The 23552-nt window shown below is 41.8% G+C and overlaps 1 protein-coding gene across 8 annotated transcripts in view; it reads right to left on the reverse strand.

Moving 5' to 3' along the window:
• Window positions 1-23552, reverse strand: part of ENOX1 (ecto-NOX disulfide-thiol exchanger 1) — a 494661-nt gene that overhangs the window by 61268 nt on the left and 409841 nt on the right. The window lies entirely within an intron of this gene.

A 23552-nucleotide genomic window follows, 5' to 3' on the forward strand; every position in this document is an offset into this window, starting at 1 on the left:
GGTTCGCCGCTCTTCCTCCGGTGGCCGGGCGGAGGGCGCCGGGGGGAGGGCGGCCAGAGCGCCGGGGGGAGGGCGGCGAGCCCGGCCGTGGCCCCGCTCTCCCCGGGGGCCGGAGCGCTGCGCCGCCCCCCTCCAGGTGTCGCCCCAAGCACAAGCTTGGTGGGCTGGTGCCTGGAGCCGGCCCTGGTAAGGACAGAGGTTGAGAACCACTGCCCAAGAGAAATGTCCTAAGAGAGACTTCAGAAAATGACCTATTACTGACAACAGATGTCACCAATGATTCTCTTCCTATCCCACCACCTCAAACTAGTGCTGAAAACAGTTTAGCTGTGAATGAATTTTTGACACTGATTCTGAAAGTGTGCTAGAGCCCTGATGTAACATGGAAATCATTCATTTTTTTCTACAAGGGCGGTATCTACTCTTGACAGTTTCTTACCTGTGTCTCTGCAATGGTGCAATCATACTGGTACAACTGATAGCATAAGCTGCAGTGGAGCTGAGATGTATGCATTTTACCACTGAATCACATATGTAAGCAAAAATGTCTGCTGACCTCCACTAGAGATTCACCATTTCTGAAAACAGGCACGAAATTTCGGAGTGTGGGAAGGCATAATGGTGCTGAAAACAGTTTTGTTCTGTGTACATTTGCAGTTAACCATTTGATGGGGGCATAGTCAACAAGAGGCTAGTCAACAAGAGGTTAGTGAGAGGAGGCCATAAATTGTTGCTTTATATTTCAATCACTCTTCATAGATTGGCTGCTACATTTAGACATAGATTTTAGGTAAGAAATTGACATCCAGTGCAAAGGCAAAATTCTTAAGTTCTTAAATTGGCAAAATTTTATTGACTTCACAGCATTTGCCCAGCAATGTTATAGAAACTGACGTGACTGTTTATACTATGGTAGCAGCCAGAGGTTCCAGTCAGGATTAAGGCCCTGTTATGCTAGGGAGTTTTGCCTAAGTGAAGCTTTTTGGATTTGGTCCCAAGAGAGGAAATGTGGAAACTCCACTCCTGCCTCCCTGCGAATTCCCCGGTTTCGAGGAATCATTTAGACAGAGAAATGATGTAATAGAGCAAAATTATATAAAATGCAAATGCTCAAAAAAAAAAAAAAAACCCCACAAAACCCCAACAACAACCAACCTTGGCACTACAAGAACATTACTACATTAGCCGCATTGAAAGATACTGAAGTAATTTCCTTAGGAAGCTCCATTTGGCCCCTTTTCAATTTAGAATGGCATTTTTATTACCATAACTGATAGCAGGTGTTTGTGAAGAAATCGATTAGTATGCAGGGATGGAAATTACATTTGCCAAATGAATTGCACAGTCTGCAATATAAGCCTAAATTTGTATAGCAAAATGTGGAAGGCTATAAAGCATATACCAGAACACTATTTAAATAAATTATCCTAGCATAAATACACATAGGGAAGTGTGACAGCCGTTATTTCAGGGATACTGTTAAGGTCCTAGAGAAGAACTTTACTCTTGACAGTTCTTATATTTGGCAGCAACAATGGTCATTTGGCTTAGCAAAGTATGATGCAGTACTATCTTCATTATTGGACTGTGATATCACTATGAAATAGCTGTAATTAAAAAAAACCCCTCCAAAATTCTACCCAAATTTTGTAATAGGAGCACAAAGCTGATTAAATGATTTCAAGCTTGATATTACAGAATTTTATTTGTCATCGACAGTAACAATATGATTACTTTCCAGAGGATAAGAAATTATATATTAACACCACTTAACTTAACACCACTTAATATATTAATACCACCACCACTTAATTATATATTAACACCACGTCAGGCCTCTCTTGAACAGACCTTGCTGCATAAAGAGTCCCTTGTATCCTGTGTAATCGCACATAACATGACTCAAAATCTTTGTCAAACTAGTTTGTTGCCTGAACAGGAGATCTCAAGACATCATTAGCAATACAAATACTTTACTTTTGACAGGACAAACCTTTCTTTGACCCAATTAATTTCTATTATTTTGCAAACAATACAAATACATTATTGCAAATATAGTGTAGTCATTAAAATACACCTATAGGTTCATTGTTGCGTCTAATTTGGCTCCTCCACAGCATCTCTCTGGAAGATTTAGCTGCAGCTACAGTATTGTTATATCAAATTAAATTGTTTTGAAAAGCATGTAATCATTCCTCCATGATAAAATTTACCCTCAAGAAATTGTTGTGAGGAGTCTAATGGGCAACTAAGAGGATAGAATCTTTTTTCGTAACAACCAAATAACGACGTCTGAGAAAAATAGGCTAAGCAAACACAAACCTCAAGTCCAATAGAAAGTATTTTTCAAAATTTGCTCCTCTAATTCAGAGACAGGCCTGAACCAAACTTCCAAATGTTGCAGTTTTGCACTTCTTTTCAGTGTACCGAAGCAACTAAATGTATAAACTAGTACAGTCATGCTGACCAACAGACATCACTTTATGGTTAGCTAGAGTCATTACACAGTGCTATGCACCACCACTGGGTTAACCTTGACTTCCACACAGAAGCTTTAACCAGTGGATAACCTCCCACTCTGTTAGGTATAGAGGGGACACTAATGCAACAGAACCTGTACTTTTCCATTGCTTTGGGGAGGCAGCGGGAAGAATGTGCATCTCCTGTGCATCACCTAACCCAGCTCCAAGAGAAATCCCCGAAAGCTGTTGCACAGATGGAAGGGACTGGGTCTGTACATCTGTTGGCTTGTTATCTCTGATGGAGTTCAGGTGCTAGGGCTTCACAGCCTATCCTGGCCGGAATAACAGCTGTGGACATTTCCACTGCCAGCGGGTATGTCGACACAGGCAGTGACAGCAAGCCTCTGAGTCCAGCTCGACAGACTCAGGCTCACACAACTGCGATAAAAATAGCTGTGTAGACATTGCTTTGAAGTTGCAGCTCGGGTTGGAGCTCGGACGCTGAAGCCCACTCCCGCCCTGGTCTTCAGAGCTCTGGCTCCAGCCTGAGCCACAAGCCAGAGGCTCACTGCTGTGGGCTGTGTAGACATGTGGCCCTGGTGGAATACTCCTTCCCCTCCTTTCTCCGGGGCATATGCTCAGCCCATTTACTGGAGCTGGGTGCCTGGGAGAGGATTTGAGGCTTAGTGTGCAATGCTGCTGACTGCTGTTTGGCAAGTGGGCTGAACAAGAGCCCATTAAACACTGTAGGAATCACCTGCAAGTGACAAAACTGGTTGCCAATTCACGAGACAGGTATAAGCAATGCTATAGAGTATTTGCTATCCGCATCAAAGTTATTAGAAGCTAGTTACAAGGAGACTTGTGAAGTTTGCATTAATCTTTAGCTACCTGACACGGACAGCTAACCCCCCCGCCTAAACATTTTATTCTGAGCTATATATTATCACCTTCAACGTTTTAAGAATAACTCTTGGGAAAGGATCAAGTAACACACACTGTTTGAACAGTTACAAGTGACTCTTTACCATAGGAAACAACATACTTTCTGTTCTTTTAGAAACATGGGAGCTTATAATACTTGTGAACAGTTCTTATCACTTAGCTGAATCTCAATATTCAATTATTATTTGTAATTCAATAGTACCAAGAAGTCCCAATGGGAACAGTCCCATTGTTCTAGGCATTGGACAAATACATAGAAAGGCATGGTCTAGGTCCCAAAGTGCTTGCAAACTAACTGAAGACAAGGAACAACAGATGAATCTCACAGACAATAAGAGGAAATGGGGGCGAGAACATGAGGGTAACAGTAGTAAGATCAAGAATTACACAGGATACCTTGAGGGGTCCAAATCATTTTAAAAATTGTTAAGAACACAAGAACATAAGAATGACCATACTGGGTCAGACCAAAGGTCCATCTAACCCAGTATCCTGTCTTCTGACAGTGGCCAATGCCAGGTGCCCCAGAGGGAATGAATAGAACAGGTAATCATCAAGTGATCCATCCCCTGTCCCCCATTCCCAGCTTCTGGCAAACAGAGCCTAGGGACACCGTCCCTGCCCATCCAGGCTAATAGCCATTGATGGACCTCTCCTCCATGAACTTATCTAGTTCTTTTTTGAAACCTGTTATAGTCTTGGCCTTCACAACATCCTCTGGCAAGGAGTTCCACCGGCTGACTGTGTGTTGTGTGAAGAAATACTTCTTTTTGTTTGTTTTAAACCTGCTGCCTATTAATTTCATTTGGGGACCCCTAGTTCTTGTGTTATGAGAAGGAGTAAATAACACTTCCTTATTTACTTTCTCCACACCAGTCATGATTTTATAGACCTCTATCCTATCCCCCTCTAATCGTCTCTTTTCCAAACTGAAAAGTACCAATCTTATTAATCTCTCCTCATACAGCAGCCGCTCCATACCCCTAATAATGTTTGTTGCCCTTTTCTGAACCTTTTCCAATTCCGATATATCTTTTTTGAGATGGGGCAACCACATCTGCACACAGCGTCCAAGATGTGGGCATACCATGGATTTATATAGAGCTAATATGATATTTTCTGTCTTATTATCTATCCCTTTTTTAACAATTCCCAACATTCTGTTTGCTTTTTTGACTGCCACAATGACTCCAAGATCTCTTTCTTGAGTGGTAACAGCTAATTTAGACCCCATCATTTTATATGTATAGTTAGGATTATATTTTCCAATATGCATTACTTTGCATTTATCAATATTGAATTTCATCTACCATTTTGTTGCCCAGTCACCCAGTTTTGTGAGATCCCTTTGCAGTCTGCTTGGGACTTAACTATCTTGAGTAGTTTTGTATCATCTACAAATTTTGCCACCTCACTGTTTACCCCTATTTCCAGATAATTTATGAATATACTGAATAAGACTGCTCCCAGTACAGATCCCTCGGGGACACCACTATTTACTTCTCTCCATTCTGAAAACTGACCATTTATTCTTACCCTTTGTTTCCTATCTTTTAACCAGTTACCAATCCATGAGAGGACCTTCCCTCTTATCCCATGACTGCTTACTTTGATTAAGAGCCTTTGGTGAGGGACTTTGTCTTGTTACTCCCAGTGATCCTTTACCAAGCCGTGAACAGTAGATAACTACTTGTAGGCTTCATGCTATCAATGAGTCTTGAGACAAATTGGAGGACTGGGTCAAAAGAAATTTGATGAGGTTCAACAAGGACAAGTGCAGAGTCCTGCACTTAAGAAGGAAGAATCCCATGCACTGCTACAGGCTGGGGACTGACTGGCTAAGCAGCAGTTCTGCAGAAAAGAACCTGGGGATTACAGTGGTCGAGAAGCTGGATATGAGTCAGCAGTGTGCCCTTATTGCCAAGAAGGCCAACAGCATATTGGGCTGTATTACTAGGAGCATTACCAGCAGACTGAGGGAAGTGATTATTCCCCTTTATTCGCCACTAGTGAAGCCACACCTGGAGTATTGTGTCCAGTTTTGGTCCCCCCACTACAGAAGGGATGTGGACAAATTGGAGAAAGTCCAGCGGAGGGCATCGAAAATGATTAGGGGGCTGGGTCACATGACTTACGAGGAGAGGCTCAGGGAACTGGGGTTATTTAGTCTACAGAAGAGAAGAGTGAGGGGAGATTTGATAGCAGCCTTCAAATACCTGAAGGGGGATTCCAAAGAGGATGGAGCTAGACTGTTCTGAGTGGTGGCAGATGACAGAACAAGAAGCAATGGTCTCAAGTTGCAGCGGGGGAGGTCTAGGTTGGATATCAGGAAACACTATTTCACTAGGAGGATGGTGAAGCACTGGAATGGGTTACCTAGGGAGATGGTGGAATCTCCATCCTTAGAGGTTTTTAAGGCCCGGCTTGACAAAGCCCTGGCTGGGATGAGTTAGTGTGTGTTGGTCCTGCTTTGAGCAGGGGGTTGGACTAGATGACCTCCTGAGGTCTCTTCCAACCCTGATATTCTATGATTTGGGGAGAGCATTTAAGTGTAAGGAGCACCAGGAAAGTAGATGTAGACAAACACATAGTTTTATTATTGAGCATTACTGCTGCAGCAGAGTTTTGGGGTAGAGGGCAGAATAAGCAAGAGCAGACAAAATGGGAAGGCACCGCTGGTAAAGTCCTTCATTTCTTTAGCTAAAGAATGCAACTGCAACACAACAAAATAATCACTTGTAATTAACAAACTGAAAGTACCCACCCATTTAAGTTTTTAATAACAGAAATAACACTGAATTGGGTGCACTAGAACAATTGTAAATTCATCCCATGATTTTAACAATAAATGGTCAGTAAATTGTCCGTTGTTACCGGACTTAAATGAAAGCAACTCAGATCATTTCTGAAAAGATGACAGGAATTCTTAAAATTGAATCTTAATAACTCTTCCAAATTAATTAATAGGAAAACACCCTTTTTATCTACAGACAATCAACTTTGTCAGTTTTCTTACAAAACAACATGCAGACTCTAAAAGGGATTTATCTTCAGCATGAACACTTTATATGAGGAAAGATCCTTTTCCAGAAACATCAGCAAAAAGGACTGTTACTGTTTCACCTCTTTTTCACTGCAGAATCTTGGAAAGGCTAGGATTTGGAGCAATAGCCACTGCAGTAAGACAATACTGACATAGGACAGAGAATACTAACGTTTTACAATCCATCTCAGGATTGATTGGGATCAGGAAATAACGCTCTGTCTGCTACCAGCACTTCTCTGGGGCACACAAAATACTTTATATTTTGTTACCTTTATTACAGGGTGTGTCACACGCAAATCAAAACTTTGTATGTCTACACTGCCCACGTTACAATGCAGCCATGGCAGCGCTATGATGTGGGCAGTGTAGTCACGCTTTATCGCCGGGAGAGCGATAAAACCATCCTGAACGAGCGGTGGTAGCTTTATTGTTGGGAGTGCAGCTCCCACGATAAAGCACTGTCTATACTGGCACTTTTCAGTACTAAAACTTTTGTCGCTCAGGGGTGTGTTTTTTTCACACCCCTGAACAACTAAAGTTTTAGGGCTGAAAGTGGCAGTGTAGACACAGCCTAATAAATAATGGCTGGTGGCCAAGGCAGGCTAGGGGGCAATCCCAGGGAGCCAGCAGGTCAGTCACTATCAGAGGCGATTCAGGGCAATGGTCTGAGTTCTAAAAGGGGTCAGTAGCTGGAAGAACCAGTCCAAGGGGCCAGGGTAGTGAGTTAGGGAGGCGAGGTCAGGCAAGGCAGCAGGGCAGGGTTGGGTGAGGCAGCAGGGCAGGGTCAGGCAAGGCCGTCTAGGTAGCAACCAGGAAATGGTCTGTTGCTCAGATAGCTTCCTCTTCCTGTTGTAGTCTCTATATAGTCCATGTATCCAATAAGAAGGCTGTCTGTCCAACCAATCATGTGCCTGAGGTATGGCTGCTGTGGATCTGTAGGCCTTTAGCATTAAGGTTGTTGGTCAGGAGTGGTGGTTCAGTGTGTTGCCATGGTGCAGCAGCTAAGAATGTCGGCTAGGATGTCCAATTTATAAGAATTCTTTGAGAGTGTCAACAAGCATGCGGACAAGGGTGATCCAGTGGATATAATGTACTTGGACTTGCAGAAAGCCTTTAATAAGGTCCCTCCCTGGCTCTTAAGCAAAGTAAGCAGTAATGGGAGAAGAGGAAAGGTCCTCTCATGTCCAATAAGAGAAAGAATAATCCTCTTACCTTTTGAGGGGGATCAGGTCAACTATCCTGACATCTATGCCATATGTCTCTACTTCTGTGTTTTATGAACAGGTTGTATTAGTTAGTTTATGGTTATTATTTTAGTTGGTACGCTATTTTGATTACATTTGACTTACCAAAATGTAATAATAGCCAATGGAGTCCATGTGTAATGAGCCATAGCCTGTAACATCATGTTCACTTTGTATGAGTACTGTCTCTTCACTGGTCATTTCCAATCATTAGAGATGGTTGGAAACCACAACAATTTTCAGTGAAAAATTTGGGTTTTTTTCCTATTGAAAACTGATTTTTTTATGAACATTTCAATTTGGGAAATTTCGACCAACCAACTGTATACTTTGGTCTTACATTGCTCATTCATCATCATCATCACCATTCCCATAATTGCATTGGTCATTGGGGCACCATTATTGATGAGCAATCAACCAATTGTCTCCACCCCTGACGATTGTGTGTCAGTGCTTGAGTCTCCGCAAAGTCCATTCCTGTCCACTTTTTTATGTTGTCAATCCATCTCTTCTTCTGCCTGCCTCTTCTTCTCTTCCCCTGTACTGTCCCTTGGAGGATGATCTTGGATAGGCCAGATGATCTTGTTACATGGCCGTACCACTTCAGCTTGCGCTTCTTCATGGTCATCAGGAGGGCTTCAGAAGGAACCCAGCGCATTGGGTGATGATGTTGCAGACCTGTTCATTAGTGATGTGGTCGAAGTAGGAGATGCCCAGGATTTTAGGGAAGTATCTCAGCTCTACTACCTGGATTTTCCATTCAAGTTCTGCCGTAAGGGTCCATGTCTCGCACGCATACAGAAAAATTGAGATGACCAGTGCGTGCAGCAGTTTCAGTTTGGATTCCAGAGAGATGTTCTTATTCTTCCAAATTGGCTTTAGCTTTGCCACTGCTGTTGTTGTTTGCGGAGTTCTTGCCTGAATTTCTGCCTTGGATCCTTCATCAGTGATGATTGCCCACAAATACTTGAACTGTTTCACTGTCTCCAGCTCTTGTCCACTGACAGTGATATGTGAGCTGATCCCATCACATTTGTTTGTCATCAGTTTGGTTTTCTCTGCACTGATTTCCATGCCATATTTTGCAGAGGTTTCATCCAATTGTTTCACAAGGTTGGCAAGTTCATCTTCGCTGCCTGCCAGGTCATCAATGTCATCAGTGAACTGAAGCCAGTCATACAGTTGTTTAATAGTAAGAATAAGCTTACAACAAACATTGTACTTCTTCATGGTTGCCCAGAGAGCTTCGTGCCATACTCTGTCAAACGCCTTCTTGAAGTCAACAAAGATGTGGTAGATGTCCTGCTGGTGTTGTAAGTACTTCTCACATAGAACACGAAGGTTGAAAATCTGTTCTGTGATACTTCTTCCAGCATGAAAGCCAGCCTGTTCTTCAGTGATGATATTCTCCACTTGTGGCTTCAATCTGTACAATAGGACTTTCAACATCACTTTTCTGGGATGGCTAAGTAAGCTTACAGTCCGGTAATTTTGACATAATTGCAGGTTGCCTTTCTTTGGCAGAGTGATGATTAGTGACTGTGTCCACGTGAAGGGCCACTCATCGGTCTGCCAGATCTTGTTGCAGATCTTGATGAGTTCATCTATTACTATTTCTCCTCCGAATTTCATCAGTACGGCTGGGATGTTGTCAATATCTGTAGCCTTTCCGTTCTTGAGTGATTCCACAGCTGTCTCCACTTCTTCATGTAGTATTGGAAAGTCATCCTCCTCTGTTGAATCTGGGCTGTCTAAGACACTAGGATCTCCCGTTGTCTAGTAGTTGTATAGATCATAGCAGTAGTTTGTCCACCTTTTGATGATGTCCCTTTCTTCTGTAAGACTGTTCCCTTCTTTGTCTTGAATTGCTTAGTGCTACAAGTGTTTAGTGTCTGGCTCACTCGTGGCTCTTCCATTTAAAATGGACAGTTAGCAGTTTTTCTTAAGAGTTTGTGGAAACAATATTTTCCTGAGGAAAAAAATGGTTGGGCTTGAGAGCCCAGAGTTTCCCTGTGTCTCTCTACAGAGGTTTTTCTAAGTGGTTTTTGTTTTTACATTTTTCTTATAGCATTTGCCTGCTTTGAATCTCAAGTTTATTCTGAAGCCGATCCTTACATGCACACTTGCCTACCTTCAGACATTGCATGAGTCTTACACTTTGGGGGGATTTCATAAGCCCTCAAGACTTCAGCCAATGTCTCAGTTGTAATTGCCACTATTGAGTCAGTAGCACTGACCAGAACAGAGTAATAACTAAAGGATTGGTTCTATCCAGGCAGGATGCCAAAGGGACAGTTCTGGAGCCTCACAGCATCTGGATTCTGCTAATGTCAGTGTCATATCTTTCCAATTTCACAATGTAAGTATTCAAACTTTCATTTCACACTATTAAAAAAGGTAGAGAAATCCCCCTATTATAATTGTTATTTATGTAGTTGAGTATCCTAGAGCACTTACAATGAGCTAGGTGCTGCTCACAGCAACAAGCAGGCACAATTCCTGCCCCAAAGAGCTTTCCATCAGAGAAGCAAAGCACACAAAGTTTGGAGACAGAAGTACACAAATATCAGTCATCCCCATCAGGCCCTCTCTCTAGCTAGTGCTGGCAAAACAAACTGGGCAGCGAGCAATGCAACGAGAGATAAAAGCAGATCAGCGGGGAGGGGTAAAATTGGGGAGGGCCTGGAGGGCAGAAGTCAGATTAGAGAGAATCCAGGAGGGAGTTAGAAGAAAGCCGCTCAAAGCAGTGGTTGTTGATGGCATGCTCAATGACTTTAGAGGTGGAGGAAGATGGGATAGTAGACTTTATTCTTTATATCCATCCCAAACCATCACAGCTTATGGACTTCAGAATTTCAGTCAACTCAGAGAAATCGTAGGCAAGGTTCCATGGAAAGACCAATTAGGAAGAAAAGGAGTCGGAGGGGGCTGACAGTTCCTAAAAGATGTATTACTAGAGACTCAACATCAAGCTATTCCGATGCAGAAGAAAGATAAGAAGAACCAGAGGAGGTCAATGTGGCTGCACAAGGAGCTTTTTAGTTGTCTAAAAAACAAAAGGGATACATACAGGAAATGGAAGGAGAGGCATTTCCCCAAAGAAATATACATGGGAATAGCACAAATATGTAGGGACAAAACCAGGAAAGCCAAGGCAAAGAATGAGTTACAGCTGGCAAGGGATGTTAGAGACAATGAGAAGGGGTGCTATAAATATGTCAGACAAAAAAGAAAGATCAAGGATGGTGTGGGCTGCTCAGTGGAGAAGGTGAGCTAGTAACGGAAGATGATAGGAAAGCAGAGGTGCTCAGTGCCTACTTTGTTTCAGTCTTCTCACAAAAAATAACATGTGACCGGATGACTAGTGAAGTTACCATAAACAATAAAGGAGAAGGCATGCAGATCAGGATAAATACAGAACATGTCAGAGATCTTCTGACCAATTTTAATGAATTCAAATCAGCAGGGCCAGAAGCTATTCACCTGAGGCTACTGAAGGAATTAGCGGAAGAAATCTCAGAGTCACTGACAAGAATATTTGCAAACTCATGGATGACAGGAGAGGTCCAAGAAGACTAGAGAAGGCTAACGTAGTGCCCATCTTTAAAAAGGGGGGAAAGGAGGAGCCGGGGAACTATTGACCAGTCAGCCTGACTTCAATACCTGAGAAGCTACTAAAGCAATGTATAAAACATTCAATTTGCAAATACCTGGAGGATGAAGGGGTAATCACTGGCAGCCAGTATGGATTTACCAAGAACAAATCATGCCAAATCATTTTGTTTTCCATTTTTGACAGGGTAACTGGTTTGGTGGATAGGGGGAATGCAGTGGACATAATATACCTGGACTTCAGCAAGGTTTTAGACACAGTCCCACATGACATTCCGATATGTAGCTGGAGAAATGTGGGTTTGGTGGAACTGCCATTAAGTGGATACATAATTGGTTAAACAACCCCAAACAAAGAGTAACTATTAATGGAATGATGTAAGATTGGAGGGAGGTCTCAATTGGGGTTCCACAGGGATTTGTTCTTGGTCCAGTGTTATTTAACATCTTTTTTAATGACCATCTTTATTAAGGAAGAGAGAGCATACTGATCAAATTCGCAGATGACACTAAGCAAGCTGGAAGGGTTGCCAACACTTTGGAGGATAGAGCTAAAATTCAGAAGGATCTTGATAAGCTTCAGAACTGGGCTGTAGACAACAAAATGAAATTTAACAGAGACAAATGTAAGCTGCTACACTTAGGGAAGAAAAAACAAATGAACAAATACAGAATGGGGGATAACTGGCTTGGCATCAGCACTGCTGAAAAAGATCTGGGAGTTGTGGTGGATCAAACCTCAACATGAGTCAGCAATGCAATGCTGTTGCAAAAAAATATATGCAATTTAAGTTGCATTGACAGAAGCACAGCATGCAAGTCACAGGAGGTGATAGTATTGCTCTGCTTGGTGCTAGTGAGGCCTCAGCTGGAGTACTGTGTCCAGTTTTGGTCACCAATGTATAGAAAGAGTGTTGAGAAACTGGAAAGAATCCAGAAGCATGCGACAAAGATGATCAAAGGTTTGGAATGCCAGCCATACGAGCAAAGGCTGAAGGAACTGGATATGATTAGTTTGGAAAAGTGGAGATTAAGGGGGTACATGATAGGGGTCTTCAAAAACTTAAAAGGCTGGCATAAAAAAGATAAAGAAAAGTTGTTCTCTCTTGCCACAGAGGGTAGGACAAGAGGCAACGGGTTCAAACTACAGCATGGCAGACTTAGATTAAATTCTGGAAAAACTTCCTAACTGTAAGAACAGTAGGACAGTGGAACAGACTGCCTAGGGAAGCTGGGGAACCTCCAGGGCTGCCCGGGGGGGGGCAAGTGGGGCAATTTGCCCCAGGCCCCAGGCCCTGCAGGGACCCCCATGAGAGTTTTTTGGGGCTCCTGGAGCGGGGTCCTTCACTCACTCCGGGGGCCCCGGAAAACTCTCGTGGGGCCCGGGCCTCCGGAGCTTCTTCCGCTCCGGGTCTTAGGCAGCAATTCAGCGGCAGGGGGTCCTTCCGCTCCGGGACCCACCGCCGAAGTGCCCTGAAGACCCGCGGCGGGGGGTCCTTCTGCCCTGGGACCCACCGCCGAAGACCCCAGGCCCGCTGAATCCTCTGGGCAGCCCTGGGAATCTCCTTCACTGGAGGTTTTCAAAAGGAGGTTGGGTAGCCATCTGTCTTGGATGGTTTAGACACAACAAATCCTGCATCTTGACAGGGGGTTAGATTAGATGACCCTTGCGGTCCCTTCTCACCCTATGAGTCTGTAATCTCCACTGGCTGCCAGCTCAGTTCTGAATAAAATTCCAGGCGCTGGTCAGGTATCTATACTGCCCAAACAGATCCAGTATCTCACTTACCTTTTCCGATATCCCACCATGACAACTGTTCTCAGAAAGCAAGTTTCAACTATATATTCCTAGTGTGTAGATCAAGACAGTCAGGGGCAGGCATTGTTGGTGGTGTGCCCATGCTTCCAGTATTGGATCCTACAAGAAATAAATCTGAGTCCCAGCTTGGCCACATTAAGGCACCTCTTCATTCAGGTTTTCCATCTTGAACCCTCTGACATTTAATGTGACTGCTAACACTGGTCTACAATTTTTGAGACGTCATCTGCTTCAGAGATAAAATGTGCTATTTATTATGTATTTTGATGTGCTGAATTCAAATATGACAATTAAAACAACTGATTGGCTACTGTTTCTAAGATATTTAAGTTTTTACATTTTATGTCTATGTATATTGTGTAGATAGTAGAGTTTTAATCATAAATTGTAAACCTAGGTCTTTTCATGTGTTGATGGTTGCTTTACATGATAATATTTCACCTGTCCTGTTTATGTAACACTTTAAAAATCAGCAAAAGAGTTATATAAATAAAATTTATTATGAAACAAAAGGCAAAAAACTATTATGTACATAGTTTAGTCCTATTCAGTGTCTACTCGGCGGTTTTTGGCTTGTCTCTTGTATTCATTAAATGGAGCATCTCTTGTCACTGTCCAGCAATAGTCTGCAAGCATTGATGGGCTCCATTTGCCCTGATAGCATTTCTCCATTGTTGCAATGTCCTGGTGAAATCACTCGCCATGCTCATCGCTCACTGCTCCGCAGTTCGGTGGAAAAAAATCTAGATGAGAGTGCAAAAAATGTATCTTTAGTGACATGTTGCAACCAAGGCTTTTGTATGCCTTGAGGAGGTTTTCCACTAACAACCTGTAGTTGTCTGCCTTGTTGTTTCCGAGAAAATTTATTGCCAGTAACTGGAAGGCTTTCCATGCCGTCTTTTCCTTGCCACGCAGTGCATGGTCAAATGCATCATCTCGAAGAAGTTCACGAATCTGAGGACCAACAAAGACACCTTCCTTTATCTTAGCTTCACTTAACCTTGGAAATTTTCCACGGAGGTACTTGAAAGCTGCTTGTGTTTTGTCAATGGCCTTGACAAAGTTCTTCATCAGACCCAGCTTGATATGTAAGGGTGGTAACAAAATCTTCCTTGATTCAACAAGTGGTGGATGCTGAACACTTTTCCTCCCAGGCTCCAATGACTGTCGGAGTGGCCAATCTTTCTTGATGTAGTGGGAATCTCTTGCACGACTAGCCCATTCGCAGAGAAAACAGCAGTACTTTGTGTATCCAGTCTGCAGACCAAGCCAGAGAGCAACAACCTTCATATCACCACAAAGTTGCCACTGATGTTGGTCATAGTTCATGCACCTCAAATGTTGTTTCATGTTGTCATAGGTTTCCTTCATATGGACTGCATGACCAACTGGAATTGATGGCAAAACATTGCCATTATGCAGTAAAACAGCTTTAAGACTCGTCTTTGATGAATCAATGAACAGTCTCCACTCATCTGGATCGTGAACGATGTTGAGGGCTGCCATCACACCATCGATGTTGTTGTAGGCTACAAGATCACCTTCCATGAAGAAGAATGGGAAAAGATCCTTTTGACGGTCACGGAACATGGAAATCCTAACCTCACCTGCCAGGAGATTCCACTGCTGTAGTCTGGAGCCCAACAGCTCTGCCTTACTCTTGGGTAGTTCCAAATCCCTGACAAGGTCATTCAGTTCACCTTGTGTTATGAGGTTTGGTTCAGAGGAGGAGGATGGGAGAAAATGTGGGTCCTGTGACACTGATGATCCCTTCCCTTTATAACTCACTTATCCTCCGCCATTCCCAAGTCAAGAGTCGTATATACTGACCCAATAGCATATCTTGAAAACTAGAGCCAATCAACAATTTTCTCAGTGACCCAGAATTAGTAAAGTTTGACTACATTTATTTCAGAAGCAATTTGGCTGTAGAGCAGTGTAATCATTGCCTTGAGTTCTCTCAAGAAAACACAGGCACCTCTTTGGATGGTGGCTGACTATATGATCCCCATTCTTGGTTTTGTTCTCACTAGTGTAAGGGGTGCTTATATACCACAGTGATGGTCACCTTATAAATACTTCTGATAATAAATACACCTCTACTCCGATATAACGCTGTCCTCGGGAGCCAAAAAATCTTACCGCGTTATAGGAGAAACCGCTTTATATCGAACTTGCTTTGATCCGCCGGAGTGCGCAGCACTGCCCTCCCCGGGCGCTGCTTTACTGCGTTAGATCCAAATTCGTGTTATATTGGGTCACGTTATATCGGGGTAGAGGTGTAAATAATAGCAATATTATTACTGCATTGAATTCTCTGGTAAATGCCTCTTCCTATTGTTAGGAAACAGAATGGAAATAGATTGTATCATCCTTTATACTTTAAGAAAATGATCTGGTGGAAGCTTGAAAACTGCAAAATAACTAGCGAAAATATAATTAGCACTATATATGATATATAAAGTAAATTCGGGCAATTACCAGCTATTCTAGTACTATGCACATTTTGCTTTTCACCTTCAGACACAATGTAACTAAACAATGAAGCAATTTAAACATTTTCTCTAACTTTCTGCACACTTTAGCTAGAGTTCTCAATAGCTGTGAGGCTCCAAATGCCTAATTATCCTGTGTGTAGGTTACTCCCATTAATGTTAGTTGGTGTTAGGCCTGCATAATGGGAAGGTAATTTACGCTATTTCAAAGTCTTGTTCTTACTCAGATGGAGTCGCTTTAAAATCCTTTCCATACCATGCTGCCTACAGTCTACACACAGCAATTCATTACAGTAGTTACATCCATGGAGATAGCAGATGTTCAAAGTAGTTCCTCATGGGAATTATTTTAGTACGTTCTATTCACAGAGGAATTCGGGATTGAACAAGCAGGATAACTAGTAATTTTTTTAAAAATCCACCCTCCTCTAACATTAGTTTTACCCATCCCATTTCCATTATAGGCAGACATAAGGGTTGAGAGACCAAAGCATTAGTCTGAAGAAACATTTTCTTTGCCTATTGAATTTTTTTCTACAGCTGCTTAGTAGACTCTAAACAACATTGTTCTGTCTTTTTCTTGCCTTACTACAACTGTGATGTGCCAGTAATTTCAGTAATTTATTTAGGACTATTTTTTTGAATGAGAAATCAGTTACTGAAATATTTCAAAACTGGATGTGGTTATTTGCAAAGACAGGGAGGGTGTAGAGGAGTAGGGGGCAGAAAAGGTTGGAGGTCACTTATGGTCCAATCGGGTCTAATAACAAAACCTTGGCAAGAAGCTGTTGGCAAACACTTGCACTGCAGTAGATTCAGAATGAAATGAGAATCAGTGTTGCCAACTCTTGGGATTTTATCATAAGTCTCATGATATTTGCTGTTTTATTTAAAGCTCTAGCTCCTGGAGGCAAGTGATTATGTGAGAATCTCAGCTTTATGTTTCAAGACCCCAAGGCTGCAGTGACCCCAGTACTAAATGTGACTCAAGTACTAAAGGCTCAAATGCCAGAAGGCAAATAAAAATACCTATTTTTTTTGTAATCATGATTTTTAAGCCAATTTCATTATATTTTGGGGGCTCAGATGTGATTTTTGAAGATTTGGGGTTGGCAATACTGAGACAAACTGAGAGAAAACCAAGGGAAGAACTGAATGTATGTGCTGCAGATTTTAAATTTCACATATAATGGGAGGCTGGGAGGAATTGATAATACTAGGGTCTCTCCCCTATTGGCAATAGTCATTACTACCCAGAAGTTCTTTAGTTCCAAAAGGAATTTGACATCCTTCCTTTTTGCTTCTCTTTTTACCCAGCATTTCTACTGTAGATCAAGTGAGTCACAACTACTGTACTTAACTTGGGCTTGCAGGATAGTTTTTATTCCTCTCTGTTTTTATTCCCACCTCTTCTCAGTTGTTTATTTTTTGTTTTTCCTACACACTTATCTTGATAACACTCAGCTGTCTGCCACCTTTATTAACCTTTCTTTGCTCATTCATTCTCTCAGCCTGTCTTGATCAGGTAAAATATGGTTTCGTCTTAACCTCCTTCATCCAGTTATCTCAAAGGTGGAAGTGCTTCATTCGGACAAAGACGCATCCTCAAACAATTCCTTCTCCAAAATATGTCTCTCGACTCAGATCTCCTTTTTTGCTTTACCCTCCATAACCTTGATGTCAACACTGATTTTTGCTTTCCTATGCCTCCCTTATCTCCTGTGTCTGCAAGTCACCACCTCCACCACATTGTATGTACATACAACTGGCTGCAACACCGCTCAATCCTCATTCCACCTACTCTTGTTTAGACTATTGCATTTCCTTCCTTTTTGCCTCTGAGTCCCATCTTTGAGTGTGCAGTGTTTTCATCTGCCTTCATCACCCTTATAAAGAAGTGTGACCACATCACTCTATCCTCAAACAACTCCATAAGCTCTTACTCTTTTTTTTAGGATCCATCAGTTCAGAACTGCCCTTCTCATTGCTTCTAACCATCTCTGTCCTTTCCTGACACCTAGAATATATTGATTGTATTGTTGCCTCTAAGCTTTTCTCTCCTTGTGTTAATGCCCTGATAACTGAATGCTTTAATTTATTCATACAATCTCTTTGAACCACTGTTTCTTTGTAATTTAGACTATCTGTACTCTTTGCTGTCCTGTGTTATTTCACTCTTCAAAATGTTTTAGGATAGAGGAGTTTTATCAGGGACACTATGCAACATGTCTACCCTCTCCTTTCCTTCCCCCTTGCATCTCCCCCCCCCCCATTGTCATCTCCTTTCTGCATTTTAACCCTCTTACTTTTCTCCCCTTTTTCCTATTCACTTTCTCCTTCCTCCTCCCACTCTGTTTCATCATTTAGCCTTTGCTTTCTGCCCCTCCTTTTCTTCTCCACTCTATTGCCCCTTCTCTGTCCCTCCCTGCCTGCCTCCTTCAGCTCTTGATCCACTGGTCCTATCCCTTTGTTCATTTGTAAATCCCAACTCCCCATATTTCCAGGTGTTTCTTTCTTCTCCTCTCAGCTGTATCCTTTTCAGTGAAGATTCTTCCCATTCCCCCATATCCCATAAATAATGATTGTCTTGTTGTTTTTTTGCAGCAATATTTCATTGAATTTTTAAAACGTACCTTTAGAATTTGGAGGGCACTCACCATCTGATCATAACAATTTCAAACTAAATCAAATTTGGGGCCTAAACTACTTACCGCATCTCTTTGGAGCCCTTATACCCTGTAACTTGTATAATTTCAGAAAAAAATAGTGAAAAAGAGTCCCCCTGCCCCGCTGCTTGGAATGATTTGTTTTCAGTTTCTGATAAGGTTAACTTTTCAGATGGTAATGTTTTATTCTTAAACGTAGCTGCTTGAAAAACCTCTGCAAGTGCTTAAAGCACCAGTGAAGTGCTATTAATCAAACACTAAATACCCTTAAACAGTTCTGCCTCTTTTCTAATTGAGAAATAGAGCTATTTAGACAAGTTTATGAGGTGACCTTGCTTGAATTAAAGATGCCAGTGATGAAGCAGACTTCTGTCTATATTCAATGTTTTGAAAAAAATTACTGTATTCCTCTAATACTGAAAATGAATAGGAAGCTCTTTGGTCTGAGAAAGGAAGAAGTGAATTCACTGTAAGACAAGCTCATGTCACTGGAATCTGTTAAGTGGCACTGGTGTCTCAGTAGACCACACTCTTTCCTGAGTCAGTATTGAACCAATGTGCCTATATGGTGTTAGTGGTACTTTGTCATCGGAGGTGCTGCCTCTTGAAACAGATGTAAAACAAGCGTTCCTGACCACACTAGTGAGCACTGTACAGCCCTTGACATCTCTTGCCCCATCTCAAAATATATACAGCTATATGTTAAATAAATGTAGAGGGGTAATAATTGGTAAGATATACCAATAATATAATCTGGTATGTTCAAACATTCTGCAGTAGTAAGGGCTGCCATTGGAAACTTCTCAGGAGCTTAAATACTGCTCCTAATTTTAATCGGAGTTGAAGAAATATCCTTATGTACACTTTGTTTTACAAAATAAAAAGGAACAGATCCTATTCCTTGGACATGAACTGGGGGCAAGTTCAGATCTGTTGAAAGACAACATGTGGCTTGGGAGCTGCAGGAGAAGGAGTAAATACAGGACGACTGTCATTGCTGCTCTGAAATCAACTTCACGATATCCATCTTTATCTGGCCATACGCATTAGAGAATGCAGGTTTGGTCTGAGTCTATTGGGTGATTGGTGTATTTTACTGATTCATAGTAGAAAAGGTCTGTTCACATAAAGACGAGCACAAACAGCCTTCTTGCAAAATTCTGGTATGTCTCAAATAGCAGGCATTTATATTCATTCACCAAGCTTACTTCATTACCTTGAATTTGACTGGAGTGGTATTTAAGTCAATTAATAAAATTGAAATTTGTCCATTCTAGTCTGGGTTCAGGTGAAAATTGGTCTACAAAGAATATTTTTTGTTCCTTTGAAATATTTTGAACAGTTGCTCAAATGCATCTTTCAGTTGCTTGAATTGTTCAGCCCAGGGATGACTGTCATGCTCACAAAGTAGTTCTAGAGTTTTTGTTGGTAAATTGAAAAAGTCAGTCCAGGGAAGCTGTCCAGGGAAAAGCTTGCAGCTGCAAGCAAAGCCCTCGCCCTTGCCCCACACACTCCGGCACTCAATTCCATTCCCATTTTCTGCTCTTTGAGAGCCTACAAACAAAGACAACCACTCCCCTTCGAAGTTTAAGGGTATCTGAAAAGTCATATTTTGCAAACTATTAAGAAATAAAAAGTGGCTACAAACTTGTAGAGAGTGGAGCCCCAGAGAGACTGGAGACCCTTACAGGGAATGGAGACCTTAGCGAGCCTTTCAAAGAGTGAGAAGCCAAGAAGAGTTAACATCAGAACAAGACTTCTACAAGTTTTCCTGCTTGGCTGCTGCTGGAAACCCAGATCTTCTCAGCCTTTCTGCACATACTCATTGTAGTCTTCTCATTCCACATACTCTCACCGGTACTCCCTTCAATACACCGAAGTCAGGGAAAGTTCAGGAACTGGAGTCAAGTGCCTTCTACTTCTCACCTGCATGATATTTAACCTCTCCCGTGTTTAGTTTTATTAACCAATTTACTTAAAATAGTACAACATGCAAATCCAGATTTTGATGCTGAAATATACGCATTCAGGTATGAAAATTGGGCCCTTCTAAATTCACTAGATCCAAAAAGAGGAAAAAATATTGTACTGAACTCCATATATTAATACAGAGATCCAAGAAATTCCAGTACATAAAGCCTACCATTATCCTCCCAAGCCCAAAAAGACAATACAAAATATTGAATTGTCCCTCCCAAGAACTCAGTCCTGTAGTTCTGAGAGTTGTGAGAGAGCAGCGAGTTGTGAGCCACTAGTAGGTTTTTTGAGGCTAAGTTTATACTACCCGCCTGAATCAGCGGGTAGAAATCGATCTCTCGGGGATCGAATTATCGCGTCTCGTCAGGACGCGACAATCGATCCCCGAATCGACGCGCTTTCTCCACCAGCGGAAGTAGGAGTAAGCGCCGTCGACGGGGAGCCATGGAGGTCGATTTTGCCGCCGTCCTCACAGCGGGGTAAGTCGGCTCCGATACGTTGAATTCAGCTACGCTATTCGCGTAGCTGAATTTGAGTATCTTAAATCGAACCCCCCCGTAGTGAAGACCTGCCCTGAATATGGTGCTTAGTTACAACTGATCCAACAAGATGAACTAAGAGAAGAGAGTGGGTGCTGCAGGTTGATGACTCAGCAAAACTATTGTACTCATTATAATCACTAACACGGAGAAGCTGGCTACAAGACAGACCATTTCAGAGGAATGTTCTGAAACTCTCTAGTCAGCTGTCTGGCCCTCCTGGCTTTCCCACTCTCAGTTTTTTTCCTTAAGTGCAGCCCCTCAGTGCACTTGAGTGAACCACTCCTGGCAGGCAGTTGGAATAACTGAAACTCCTAACAATGTTCACCATGCACATAACTTGTATTCCTGGATTACACTTACATGCCTTTACCCTTACTACATCCACCTCCACCCCAGCATGCCCTCTTTCTCTTTTCCTCACTCTCTGTTCAGCGTGGGACAGAGATTTGCTGACTCTGCTGAGCACCGTGCATATCTCTCCACGTTGCAGAAGCATCACTGTACATACAGAGTGTTGAGCAAAAGCTGAGTGCTAGCTCTTTGGTCCTCCATGCTTCTTTCAGCAATGCTCAGAAACCAGCAGGATCAAGCATTAACACAGCATATAGTATCTTGAAACCACTGAATAAAATGTGATGAGAACAATGACTGGCAGATAATATAACAGGATAGAGCATTTAACACCATTTACCACATTCCCCCTCATCTATTAAGAAGTTCACCTCTCTGGAGCTCAGAAAAATTCAACAGGCCAAAGCAGCCATATATGGAACATAGAAAAAGGCCAATTCAGAAACAGTTAAGCTGAAGTAGCAACTGGCCGAGGCCTGCAAACATGGAGATCTTCCCATGCCATTGTTTAAGATGGACACTTGGCAACTCTAAAAGCAATTAAAAAATCACAGAGAGGTATACAAGTCACTGCAAAAACATGTTAGAAACTGCCGCGTATATGACTTAAAAATTGCAATACACCTAACTGATGGAACTCTAAATAAATACATTAAAAAATAATCCCCTATTCTTCCATGAAAAAGGAAGAATTTTACAGCGGTTCAAAGCCCTAATCTGAACCTCCAGAATGTGTGTTGTCAAAGCTTCCAACAATACCTTTCTTTTAACAGAGGAAAATCTTAATCTCTTTAGGAATAAGAAAAATACCATAGGAATAGAGTTCTTTGAACCATATGCAAAAACTAGTTTGGCAAAAGACTAAAACAGTATGTCCAGTTTGTGAAGTTGTGATTTGACTTCCAACACAGTCTTTCTCCTCCTCCTCTTCACTATGCAACTGTAATTTAAAAAACAGTCACTCAACTTGAAGCAGCATTTTACCCCTTTGCTATTTGGCTTTAAAAACCAAATACATCAATGTATAGTTTCCAGATATGATTTGAAATGTACGTGAGACTTTAGTAGACATGGATTTTCCTTTGGATAGTCTTCAAGCCAACACCAAAGAACAGGGAATCTTGAAACACCTCAGAATCCAAAATATCTGAAGTTCATTCATCAAAACAAACAACAACATCACTAAGCCTTGGTAGCTTTGGGAATTTCAAATGTCACCCAGTTCTGAATGCTAGCCATGCTTGCTAGGTTCTTAACTCTTGGAATTCTAGCATTTCTCAAACTGCAAGCCAGATGATTGTATGGGGAGGTGGAATCTGCAGTCTTTGAAGAGATAAGCCTTTATATACTTTGGACATCTCAGAGAGCCTTGCATGTCTCATGATCCAACAGTGCCCTTTCCCAGTCTGTAGCTATGAGTTTAAAATCTGTGCATTGAGGCTGAAAACAATTCCATTTACTTTCTGTGCTATGCTACAGATTTCCAGGGGTTTCATGGGTGAGAGCTGTATATATTGCAGATTTAAACTTCAGTCAGCTGGCTTCCAAATCTCCACCTTGAGAAGTATTTGTAAGGATCTCTGACAGCTGCAGATCTTGAGTCAGAAAGGATTCCCAAGCTCAATAAAGCATGCAGTGCAGAATAATAAAGAAGAAAACCAAAGTCCTAGAGCTTAGTTTAAATTAAAAAAATTAAAAGGATCTTTAACAAAATAGTAACACAATAACTAGAAAACTGAAAGTCAAATGGAGCTACTCCTGAAGATACCAAAAATGCCTGTGATTTGTGGCATATGCAATTCATGGCCAAAGCCCAACATTTTCAGTGTTAGAAATAGGTCTTATTCTAGTAAAGTGTAAATGCAGTTAGGAGCCAAGGCACAAAAGCTTTATATCGGATAAAGTGGTCTAACAAAGATCATTTTCCACAGAGGGTGGAGTGTAATTGGGAAAATGATGCTAATAAAGGCTATATCAGGTTGGGAAGAAGCTGAAAACAGCATATGTTCCACTATTGTCTTTTATTGATTTTGCTGCCAACATCCCACTTCAACAACGTTACAGTTGCCCTTCAAGATTCTTAATGGAGGGGTATGGAAAAAAAATCAATACACACAGCCTGCTTCTGCTCCCTTTGAAGAGAATGGGAGTTTTGTTATTAACTGCAATGAGAGCAGGACACGGCTCATTCTGTCTATTTCCACCTCCAACAAAGCTACATCTACTTCTTATTTTGTGTTTTCAGAAGGTGAGCTCCTGTTGTTTAAATAGGGCATTTCAGTACCAGACTAACTCTATGTATTCAGATGTGTTGCCCTGCTATATTAAACCGAATGAAAAATTATGGCTTGTATCCTGAGCTGTGAAAGTTGCAGTAAAAGGTATAGGATTTG

This window comes from Malaclemys terrapin, chromosome 1, assembly GCF_027887155.1.
Source record: "Malaclemys terrapin pileata isolate rMalTer1 chromosome 1, rMalTer1.hap1, whole genome shotgun sequence".
Taxonomy (NCBI): Eukaryota; Metazoa; Chordata; order Testudines; family Emydidae; genus Malaclemys; species Malaclemys terrapin.